Source organism: Daphnia pulex, chromosome 3, assembly GCF_021134715.1.
Source record: "Daphnia pulex isolate KAP4 chromosome 3, ASM2113471v1".
NCBI classification, from domain to species: Eukaryota; Metazoa; Arthropoda; class Branchiopoda; order Diplostraca; family Daphniidae; genus Daphnia; species Daphnia pulex.
This window is the reverse complement of record NC_060019.1, coordinates 8,643,602-8,655,804: the sequence shown is the minus strand read 5'-3', so window position 1 is coordinate 8,655,804 and position 12,203 is coordinate 8,643,602. Positions and strand designations below refer to the sequence as shown.

Below are 12,203 nucleotides of genomic sequence, written 5' to 3'. Positions count from 1 at the left end.
GTGTATTTCTTCATTTTATTTTATTTTGATGGGTGATAAATAAAAATAGCCTCATTATCAATTTGGCAAGCGCGCCAGAATCTTAAGATTTTAAAAATAATATTTTCAGTTCTCTCTCTCTTATTCTCGGCTTTTTGATGACGGACTCAGAAAAGGTCCTCCATCTTTCCCGTCCGTGGGGACTGAGAAAACACCGGCAGGAAAAAGAAACAAAATAAAAAATAAAATAAAATAAAGAAAAAGAAAAAAAGACGTTGGAGTATGAAAAAGCTGAAAAATAAAATTATAAGGGCGGCATAGCGCAGATCAAAAAGACCTCCATTATCTCTTAGGTGTATAGTCTGTTGATGTATTGATTAAGCACTTTTTGGACAACACTGTGCAACTGGACAATATCTCCTGTTGAGAAAATAATCCAATTCAATTTGGACATTGTCGAAATGTATCCACTTTTTTCTTCTTTTCCGCAGCGACGACGGGTTATTTATTTTGTTGTTTTTTTTCCTCTTCAACTTGCCACTCGGCGTGAAAATGAAAAATAAAACAAATAAAAAAAAAAGAACTGTTGGAATTCTAAAGGAAAGGGAGAAAAAAAACGGACATATTGCGCGCTTGACAGCCCGAGCGCGATGCGCAATGTTACCTAATGTAATCCAATAACGAAATTTCTATATACAACGGCCAGCGCGCACTCGAACAACGAAATCCTCTCTCTATAGCTTCACGTTCAACCGACTCTAGATGTATGCAAATGAAAAGGGGGGGGGGGCCTACGTGACTCGCGCATCAACTTGTGCGTGTCACATGAAAAATATTTAATAAATATTACATCCAGCAGGCCGGGAAATAATGATTGCCTTCTGCTCGTCTTATTAGTCGTTTTTTCTTATTTTTCGTCTTATATCCACCCCGTAATTTGATTTCACTCCTCCCGGCCGTGCGAAACGGCGTCGTAAGTCTCCGCCAAGAGTTCACCGAGTTCATCAACGCCTTTTTTTTTCTTTTTTTTTTCTCCCGAAAGGAAATTCTTTTGGCGCCTGGCGCCCGTATGTCACCTGCCGGATGAACACACAATGGGCCCGGCCACCGCTTATTTCAACTCTAGTATATCCGCAGTCCGTATACAAATCTGATCACACCTAACGTTGGCGAGGTCTGCTCACGTGAACGGCCAGTGACGTGAATCTTAAAGCCCCGGCGGGTCAGGTGGGCGATTTTCGAGGGGGGGTTTCGATATATACGTCGACAAGACAAAGGCATACGTACAAGAAACGGCATAAACAAACCCGGGGGGCAAATCATAATAAAACACACAAAAGAAAAATCAACGGTGACGAATGTCGGCACGTGCCGTCGACTAACAAGCTTTAAGGAAAGACATTAGAGCTAGAAAGAAAAAAGCTGCAAGAAGATGGGCGGTGGTGGGTGGGGTGGAGATGAACTGGTCACCCATGAGGGGGTTGATGGTGAAAGAACAAGAAAGGTGCGTGAGTGAGAAACCTTACAGGAGGAGAAAGAGAGAGAGAGAAGAGTCGACACGAAAATTTTTTCGGGACTTGACCGACTGGCGAACTCTGCAAGGAGAAAAATGACGAAAAGAAAAAGACGTCAGACTCGTGTCTCGGCGCTCACATGACCGGCAAACTGCTGGAATGTGAGTTGTGTGTGACATCATGACACAATACGCTTACGCCTAACACGTACAACGCACCCAGAAGCCTCTGCTCCTACACTGAAACTGCATATTTTCTTGTAGGTATATCCAGCAGCGCTCGGGACTCTAGCCCAGAGACCCGGTTGGATCCAGGGAAAAAGGCAAAAATGGAAACCCCATCAGTCAATCGGGAAAACTAGGATGATCAAAAATCAATAAGATGAATCAGTTGGTAATTGGCTAAAAAAGAGGTGCAGTGGAGGGGGGTGGGGGGCTGGCCGAAAGAATCCGTAAAGAATTAGATTTGTGTGTGCCGGACAAGTTAATTCAATTACTCTTTTCTCTGATACATCAAACATTAAAGTTTCTATAGGTCCGCAAGCTACACTGTTTCATACATTCATGTGTTGTTCATTTCCCCATCTTTTGACCCCGCCCTCCCCGATGATTATTACGCAACCAAACTATTAATTTATTTTTTTAAAATTGTGATTCATTTGAATTTTGATTCTTTCAACTTATAACTCGGCCCAAATTGGATTGAGGCGCTGCACGATCGATGGAGGCTCACGATTCCGTGCCGGTCCGATGCCCGTCCGGCCGGCCACGGCAGCCCCGAACCTACGAATGCATCAGCCAGCCCTTCATCGAACATCATGCTGATCGTTCAAACAGGTTTGATTGGAACGCGGGGAGGCCGGCCGGCCACTCCGCAGCCAAATAACTTGTTGGTTACCTTTTTTTTGGCCGTCCATTACATTCCGTCAATTGTCGTCCGACGGCTGTCGTGTAAAACAAGTCGAGCCGACACCCACCGAGAGACATGCACTTGTGTCGTAATAAGGTTCAATCCCATTTGCCTTTTATTTTATTTTGTTTTTCATAAACTTGGTGCAGACTGCCTAGACGTGATTTAGGTGGACGACCTAAAAAAAAAAAGGCGACATGACATGAACAGTTACTTTTTAATGGGCGAGGCCAGCAGCAGCAGAGAAGAAGAAGCTGCGTCACATCTTCGTCAAAGTTGAACGCGACAAATGGCCGCGTCTTCATCAAAGTGTTACCTGGCGAACTTTACACTTTTCGTGCATAACAACAAAGAGTTAAAGATAAGTTTCGATCGTACTATAAGCCATTTCTCCGTTAAGTTTTTCCCAACTGTCACTAAGAAATTCGAATAATTGATTTGAAAAAATATTTTACAGCCAAAGAATGGTGGCGGTGGCATTTTTCGTTTCGTCTTTTTTTTTTCAAATTTCCCGCGCGCGTCCGAACGTGAACAGCGTGCACACACACACACATACACCAAAACAATTCGGGTGAACGTCCGGTCCGGATGTTGACTTTTCCTTCAACGCGGTACAACCAACGGCCAGACAAGAGAAAAGAGAAGCGACTAGAGACGCCACTACGTGCTGCACAGTTGCTGCTACTCCTGCTGCTGGTATGTTATTATGATTATTACGACTATTACACACACATGGCGTAGATTGTAGCAGACGCAAATCTACTCCACGTCGAGAGGAGGAAAGTGACGCGCAACGTTCAATTGTTTCTCAACTGCGCGATATTTTTTGAATCGACATAAAAGTAGAGAGAGAAATAATAATTGATATAATAATACGATCAATGATTTTTGTCGGGCTTCTCGAATTTTCATGGCGGCCAAATCTCTCCAGTTTTGCGCTAGGGATCCATCACACGGGCCATCGACGTCGATTGACTGGTCTCTTTTTATTTATTTATTTATTTTTTTAAAAATTTAGACCGTTATCCACTTGCGGATTTCCTATATTATTTTTCGCAATTTGTATTTGTGTGACATTGGAAACAATGGCGTCCAGCGATCAACAAGAAAACGGTTAAACGGGAACGACCCTGGACTCCATTTGATCCGATTTGCATAAATATCAATCAAAGCGGGAAATTCAAATCTGTATATCGATGATTTATATATCTGTTGGACTTTTGGTTAGGCAAATGAAGGCGAGCGAGTGGCCCCGTCGACTGTTGTTCAAGGCTCACGTGCGAGAGCTGCCGGCCCTCCCGAAAAATTAAAAACACCAAAAGTCTAAAGGTTTTTTCTCTTTTCTCTTGGAGGTTTCTTCCTTTTTCTCTCAATTTTTTTGGGTGGAAAACAAGAATTTGTGAGTGTGTGTGTGTGTGTGTCTGCTGTATACACACACTGGGGCTTGTATTTATACACACGCGTATATATGGCTGGCCCCCCCACCCGACCCTCCTCTGGAAAAGGGGAGGAGAGAGCCAAAGCAAAAGAGAGGGAAGGAGGAGGTCTTTGGGTTTTGTATCGCCACTCGCCAGTCTAGCGCCGACCACGGTCCGCATCGCACACGTTCGTTTCGCTCCTTCGTTATTTTTATTTGGGAAATTTCGGTTTTCCATCACCCGGATTTTTGTTTTTCGTGTGTCGGATGCCGGATCAATTTTTCGGTTGTTACCATTTTTTAACACATCGTCGTACCTAGTGATCCTTTCGTCCGGATTTTTTTTTATTTATTTAGACATTTGAGTTGTTGTTTTCCCCCTCTCATTCAACTGGAATCATAAAGAAAGGAGTTTGGTGTGTCGTGTCGTGTGTTCGTTTATTTATTTCGGTTGCAGTGATTATTTCTTTCGTCGTTCGTTCGTGTGTTTGGTTTTTTTGTTTGAAATCCCATTTCGGCGCGGCCGCGCGTTTGAATTTGAACCGAACGGATTATCGTGTTGTGTCCACCCTTTGATGCAAAAGGGGCTCCCTCATAACTTTGGATGCAAATAGCCAGAAGAAATTTGACACTTTATACCAGTGACCCATTCAACCAATCACGTAAGGAAGAGAAAAAAGACCGTGGATTATCATTTTCTATTGTCCTTTGCCATTATAATGCCAAGTTGTGTCCCGGTTCATTTCCATGTCCGAATTTCAAATCAATCGGAGACTAGCTTTTTTCCCCTTTTTATTTTAATATTCCGTTCGTGTGTGTCGCAGACCTTGAAAATGCACGACAGTCGTAATAGTAAAAGAAAAAAAAAGGTCCTGCAACAGGCAACAATAAAAAAATGGCTGAACTGCAATGCAACAGGAGCAGCAGCTGCATATCATTCCGAAAATTCCCTCCACCGCAACCACCGCAAACGCCGCCACTATTCGACTTTTTGGAGGGGTTTGTTGTTGTTGCTCCGGGACTCCCGACCGAAACAACTTCATTTCTTCTTCTTCTCTCAATAGCTCAAATCAATATGTGGCTATATAGACTATCTATTTATTTATATACCCCTACTGGTAGACGGGGCTGACACGTCGATGGTTGCGGTCAACACCGACGTGTTCGTCGGACCGTGTGCGGTTTCCTGGGTTTTCTTCTTCATCTTTTTGAAGAAAAAAAAAGAAATAGGGAGAATCACCTTTTTATTCCTCGGCTCGTATCGTTCAGCCGCTCGACTGATTTATGAACGACCAATTTGATTTGCCCAATTCGCCATTATATAAGCCCGCCAGTATAACTATCGACGTAATTTCTCTCTCTCTCTCCCCAATGCTATCGAGTTTAATCTAATTAGGAATAGCCAGATGTTTGGACTCTCTCAGCAAACACTTGTTGATTCAGATGATGTCCGTCATTTTGAATCTCTGGCCGACCACCTGTATTATTTGTCTCCGTAGTTCGTAGACGTACAACTGCACAACAGCCCCAATCCTCCCACGACCCTGTGCGCAATCGAGTTGACATGTTGCGCGCCCGCGTGACTAGGCAATTTCACCACCACCCAACAAGTTATTAGCCAATCACGCCGAAATAGCTGGAATTGAAACAGCACAAGTAGCTATCATTGAAAACGTAGAAATTCACCGACTTCGTGATATTTTTTCCAATGTTTTTTTTTTCTTCCCCTGGCCGATCCACTTTGACCTCACCTGCAAAAGGAGCGACAGCCCCCCCCCCCCCTCTCCAAAAGAACACACTGGAAAAAGGTGAAAAAGAGGGAGGTGAGCAGGAAGGGAGGGGGGGGGGGGTTTACCTTCCATCACGTACAAGCTGAAGAAGAGGGGGGCCCTGAAGAATTTCGGAGGGCGTTGACCTTGACTTTCTCTACGTATACCTGCGTGTGTCTGTGCTGTGTAGACTCTCGTCCAGTACACACACAAGTGCACATTACCTGTCCCACCATTTTGGCTTCTTCATCCACATTTTCTTGTCACATATTTTCCCCAAGCGAAAAACAAAGAAAAATAACTGACTCGTCTTAATTCCTGTTTTGTGAATTTGTCGCAGGTGGAACGTGACACGCCCGTTGTCCAGGGAAAAATAAAATGGCCGGCAATTCCTTGTCTCTCTGCTGCTCATCCTCTGACTGCGACAGGATCGCAACGACCTTCCTGTGTTGTTGCAACACTCTCCAGTGATTCGCCTACAACTGGCTGATGGGCTTATTTAATAATTATTGATTGAGTAAAAAGAAAGAAAAGAAATTCGTGATTCGAATAGAGAAACAGTGACATCATAACATCGCAGTGCCAATTTCAGTGTTCTCCCCCTCCCGTGAGTTTGCGTGCTTCGTGTGTTTATACGTGTCTTGTGTGCAGTTCGTGTGTTTGCGCCTTGTTGTTTGGAATATTCACACAACTCGAAGGTTTTTTTTTTTTCTTCTTCCCTTTCGAAGAAATCACCTCGTACCTGCAAGAAATTGCGAAAAAAGAAGAAGGAATAAAACACGACATTCCCTCAAAACAACCATTGGCTACGTCCTACCCCGAAATCAACCCAATCTTCTTGAGTACTTGCCGGGAATTTCAAAGGTAAGCTTTTTTTATTTCAATTGCTAAGTTAGTGTTAAGAAAAAGAAAAAAACAAAATCGAGGCCGGTTTGTTTGGGTTTCAGCAGGTGGTCCCGATCAGGACTTATTTCTTGTATTACAATTTAAACAACCAAAACTTGTTTTCATTCGCTTGTTGGGATGAACAATCTTCTCATGGGCCATTTTTCTCGTCCAAAATCGCCAAGTCGAGTGAAACAAGATTTGTTTTTTTCTCGAATTCTGGTTGGTCACCATTTTGAATTTTGGGATAGGCCGAAAAGGAAACTGGAATCGGCTAATGTTGCAGAATCGGATAAAACGTAGACGGAGCCAAAAAGGACGACATTTTCGGGTCAGTTATTTCAGTTTGACAGCGAAAAAATTGGGAAAGATGGGGACCACACAAAGTTGCCGGTCGCTGCCGGTTAAGGAAGTGCCCCGACACACTTGATGTTTATTCTTACTGTCTTATCTGACTTGAGAGAGTTTCGATTATTTGGTTTGACGTCATCGTTGGTATCGTTTGACTGTACAATCAACAACAAAACTGTATCGAAATCTCCTTGGTCGTCGTCGTTGGCTTCAGACTTCCGCATCCATATTTGAAAAATTCACGCCGATAGTTTTTGGGTCGTCGACTCCACTCTACATCTAATCTCTCCCGCCGCTCCAAGGTCGTTCGATATCGCCGATACGAGGCCTAAAACAACAAGTCGAATCTTCTTCCAATCAAAATATTTGGAACTGATTTTTGAGTTCTGCGCTGTTTTGTTTTTTGGCGAGAGGAACTTGTTGATCAATCAATAATGTGACTCACTTGTTGAATTTCTTGTGTGTACTTGTTGTTGGCAGACGAGGTAATAGTTGTTGTCTGATGCTGCAGTTGCGGTGTTGTTGTTGTTGTTGTTTGGGGCTTGGCCCACCGTTGTGAGCTCATGATGAATCGTACAGCGGCCGTTTTGTTTTTTGTTATTTTTTCTGGATCGTGATGGCACTCTACGGTCCCGCTTCCGCACAAGATGGATGAGACGAGAGGGAACTTCATTTTTAAATAAAGAACCCACTCCGCACCATCCAGATCGAAGATATTAATGATGGAACGATCATCAGCTGATGGTTTGTGCGGATAGAAAATAATAAAAAAAAGAGACAATCGAGCAGAACGACGCGAATCCAATCAAAATTCAATCGATCCTCGCTCCGTTCGTTTGAGCGGCGCCCAAACCTCAACGAGCGTTGCCGAGTTACAAAAGGAGAGAAAACGAAGAGCTAGACGTGCTGTTTGTTGTTTGACGTCGTGATCCGTCCATCCCTTTTTTTTCGGTTTTCATCGTCGATTTTGATTTTGATTTTTTTTTCTCTTGCCAGTGGCCCCGGGAGGAATTGGGTGTCGTATCTTTTTGATGGGCAACATAATTCACATCCTTAACTGTTTATTTCATGGTCGCCCCGCAACTTAAGACGGACAATGTACGAGACAACAACGCGATCACGCTAAAAGGTTCCGCACCCACCACGGTTATATTATTACTCGGACCCAGTTCTTTTTTTTTTCGATTGACGTCATTTTGACTGGGCCATTAAATCATCCCAATCGGGCGGTGCGATGATTCAATGGCCATTTTTTTTACCTTTTTAGTTCATTTTCAAACTGGTGAACACGCCCGAAATAATCATTTTTTTTTCTCCCTTTTGAAAGTCCACGATGGATTGATGGATGGATAAATCGCATTGCCGTTTAAGGTGTAGTGTAACGATTGCGAATCACGCGGGAACTAAATAGTAATTGAAGGCGGATCCGAACGTGTTGGCGATATTCAAATGACGTACACAGGAGAAGAGGGAGGAGGGTATGTAAGCCAAAAGGAGGTCAAGGCAGCTAAAACAGCATCAGCAGCTTCGGGATTTAGTAGTACCAAGAACACATTTCGAGGACTCCGAAACCCATCCCTTCTCGTGCAAAGTCGTGCAGCAACAAGAATGAGGGCCGCCGCACAGTCATATGTCTCGTTTCGACTGCAGAAAGAAAAAAATCCTTGACGATTTTGCGTCCGGCGGCCATTTGATTCGTCACCCCCCAAAAACAGTCGGCCGTCTAAACGTGACGCTTGAACTTGGTTAAGTTCCTTTATTCAATTAAAGGGAAACCTGACCAAGTGGAGGACCAGAATATTCCAAACGACGTCGTGTTCTTAGCTCTTGTCTTATCGCCGTTTATTTTTCTTTCCTTATTCCTCCACCGAATCTCTTGTTTGATTCCGTTCCGTTTTTGTGGGAAAGATGGAAGAATGCAACGGTACCCAAGAAGAACTTGAAAAAGAAAGGAGATCATTAAAAGGGAAATAATAAAAACCAACCGATTATTGTTTTTAAAAGAAGAACATGGCAGTTAAGCTGACTGAATGAGTGTATTATTAATACCGCCAGAGTTCTTCATCAGTGTCACGACACTGGTCACGTTTCATCGCAATCGAGACCACCGCAACCACCACGTAGACGGAAGTTTTTTTTTTTTTTTTCCCAGCCAAAGAAAAAAAAAAGGAAATTCGTTTTTTGTTCCCCTCTTTTTCAGTCGTGAATGCGCTGGCGGGACACGACTGGAAATAACGAAATCATGATCGATATCCTACGATTTGCACGAATCGCTAAATTTTTTCTTTTTTCCACGAGGAAAATGTATTTCCCTATCCACAATGTCTTGGAAGAATATTTGACTGACGAAAGATGAGAAACGGGCTCGGCCGCCCCGGTATCACGTTACATCATCACGTCTATCTATCTATACGCTCACGTTCTCCCAGCGCCTGGCAGAAATGATTTCATCATTCGGGAAAGATAGAAAGATAGAAAAAAAAGTTAACTTATTCGATTTCATGGAAAAATGAAAAGGCAAATAAAAGGAAGACCTTCTGCACACACACACACACACACACACAGAGAGAGATGGAGACCTTCAGACATTAACCTTGTGCATACATATCGTCGTAACAAGCCAAACCGACCGCGGCCGCTATCGTGCCGCAAGTCGAACGTGTGTAGAGAGAGAGAGAGAGAGAGAAAAAAAGGGAGGCCAAGGTCGGCGGCCGCCGAGTTTGCGCCGGTTTTGTTGCGTGAGTTTTTATTTTATTTTTTTTTCTTCTCGTTTGTGTGGTCAGGGTCCACCATTGCCACCGCCACCATTGCCACTACCACCATTACCACTATGACCCTCATGTCTCACGGTGCACTTGCTGCGCATATTTTATTCATTTCTTTTTTTTTTCTGTCGTCCGTTTAGACAAAAAGTTCCCGGTAGATTTTTTCGAGAGAAAAAATGAGGGAAAGATAAGACAAGACAAACGAAAAAATCGATCGGGATCGATCGGGTGAATCAAATGAGAAACACGCGGGGTCGGTTACGATTTTTGTAAGCATTCGGCTCTCGTCGCGTTTGCGAGAGAGAGACGAGCGTGTGCTCACCGCAGGGAATGACGACGTGCGGGCGCGATGGCCTTGCGTTCAATTCGCGGCCACAGCCAACGCGATATGGCCGCAGCAGACAAAACACGTTATCAGCAGCAGCAGCAGCAGCGCGTTACCACACCATCTTCTTCTTATTATTTTTCTTCTTCTTCTAAAAATACCGTTAGACTCGCTCGCTTCTTCTCTCTCTCTCTCTCTGTAATACCACTTGTAGTATTTATGTTGATTGGCGAACCGTAGAATCTAATACGTTTAAATACCCTGGGCCCGATATTGTACAGTTAAATATAACAAGAACCAGATATCGGCCGACGCTATTATTACACAGTTGTCTCCCGTCTATTGGCTACTATTATATACCAAACGGTGTTGATGGACCGTTCGTTTCCCGCCCAAGTCTATATATTATAACGACCCGCAGCAGCAGTTGGGTGAAACCCATTTTGCGTATTTGTTTTGTATTTTCTCTCTTGACAGAATTTTCTTTTAACGATTACGACGGTCATTAGATTTCCCTCGAATGACGTGAAAAATAAACTATAGAGCAAGAGAAGGGGGGTGGTGTCGTAGACGAATGAATGGACGTTGAGCAGACGGGGCGGAATTAAAAAAAAAGAAACGGGAAAACGAGCCGCCGCGGAAGAAGAAGAAGAAGAAGCGTGACAGCAGCGTCCAGCTATTTCGAGACTGGCCAAACGCCGCCAGTGCACGCATAGAGAGAGAGAGAGAGAGAGATGGCCAGCGCCGAGCTGAGTGTGTTAAAAAAAGCTGAAGGAAAAGGACGGCGGGACTGTCTGTGATGATGTGATGATCGCATTTAGAGAGGGAGGATCAAAACGATCGTTGACTTTTTTTTTCCTCCACTTTTGGGTGACATGACGTGGCAGTTGGACAAGACGTTGCTGGGCTACTTAACTTTCGAGATATACACTCTTTTATTTCAAAAGAAATGATGGTGTGTGTGTGTGTAGTAGCAGTTGTACAAGTCAGCAGCATGGTTTATGACTCATTTACACTCACGCCTTTTGCGACGGACGGGCAGCAGCAGCAGCCACAGGTGAATGGACCGAGAGATGTGGGGCCCCTCAGCTTTTCTTTTTCTCTTTCTCTTTTTCGTTTTTTTTTTTGGCCTGCGTCCCTTATTGCTGCCCACGCCGAGCGCGCCGAATCATTATCATTATCATATCCGACCGTTATTGCGTCATCTATCGCCAATTCTCCGGCAAAAGAAATCAACACACGCACGGACACAACAGCTGTTGGCTCGGCTCGGCTCGCGCGCTCGTCCACACACAAAATGGTCCGTAATGATGATGACGGCGGGTTGATTGTGTAAACGAAGAAAAGAAGAAGAAAATCGACCGGCTGGCACTGTAATACAGAATCAAAGCGTGAATAAACGACCAGAGTCACGCTCGGAGAGACGCACTGTGTAACTGCTCGCAACAAAACAACAACAAGTTGCGATGCTGCACAGCGGAACGGAATGTGTTTCGTATATTTTGAAAGGGCTGGAAAAGTTTTGTTGGGGAGATTCCAAGTTGAACTTGACGAGAGAGTCGCTCGATTATTTGTCCCGTCCGTTGTCTGACAGCGGGAACGACAACCAACCGACAAGTTGAGTTTTTCTTGATGGGCGCAACTATTTCCAATCAATTGACCGTTGGTGTTAATTCATTTTTCTTTTACTACTACTACTATTACTACGGCCAAAGATGAAGAGCGGAGATGTGGCCATTCATCGGTGGCCGACCTGTCATGGGGATAAATAGAAACAGCGACGAAAGAAAACTTTTTCCCGTTATTATTTATATCCATTTTTCTTATTTTTTTCCTCTTCGAGGGGATGGCGAGACTTGTGTGCACGCCACCAACAACTTGACCGCACGGAAACGCCGGCGCTCGCCCCCGCTGTTTTTCCCATTTCCATCAAAAGCCATTCGATAAGAAATAGGAAACAACAAAGTTGCAACAATCCGCGACCTCCCCCCCCCCACGTCTTTGTTTTCTTCCCATTTTTATGTCCATTCACAACTCCGAGAACTATTTCTATTTACTACGATATACCCCCTGCGGCTCGAGTTTATTGCGATTGCATCGAATGCGAAAATGGCTATTTTTATTTTACAGGTAAATAACGACAAAAGAAAAAAAAACAAGAAAAACTCCTTGTTGGTTTATTGGTCTGGTCGATAAATCGACACGCCTCGAAATTCGGTAAAGAGAAAAATGGGTCACTCGCGTTGCGCCAACAATTCGCGTTTGGAAGGTTTTTCGCTTGCCAAAAAG

At 43.9% G+C, this 12,203-nt stretch overlaps 1 protein-coding gene across 5 annotated transcripts in view; it reads left to right on the top strand.

Annotated features, from left to right (window-relative positions):
* Positions 1–1,761: 1,761 nt before the first annotated feature.
* LOC124189898 (ecdysone-induced protein 74EF-like) overlaps positions 1,762–12,203 on the top strand; it is a 55,765-nt gene continuing 45,323 nt past the window's right edge. For 3 of the 5 annotated variants that reach the window (XM_046582405.1, XM_046582404.1, XM_046582402.1), the window contains exons 1-2: positions 3,978–4,481; positions 5,929–6,452. The gene's annotated coding sequence lies outside the window, so the exon portion shown is untranslated. Of the gene's footprint in view, positions 3,099–3,952; positions 4,482–5,928; positions 6,453–12,203 lie in introns of those variants that run through there. The other 2 variants (XM_046582403.1, XM_046582408.1) reach the window with 2 other exon arrangements.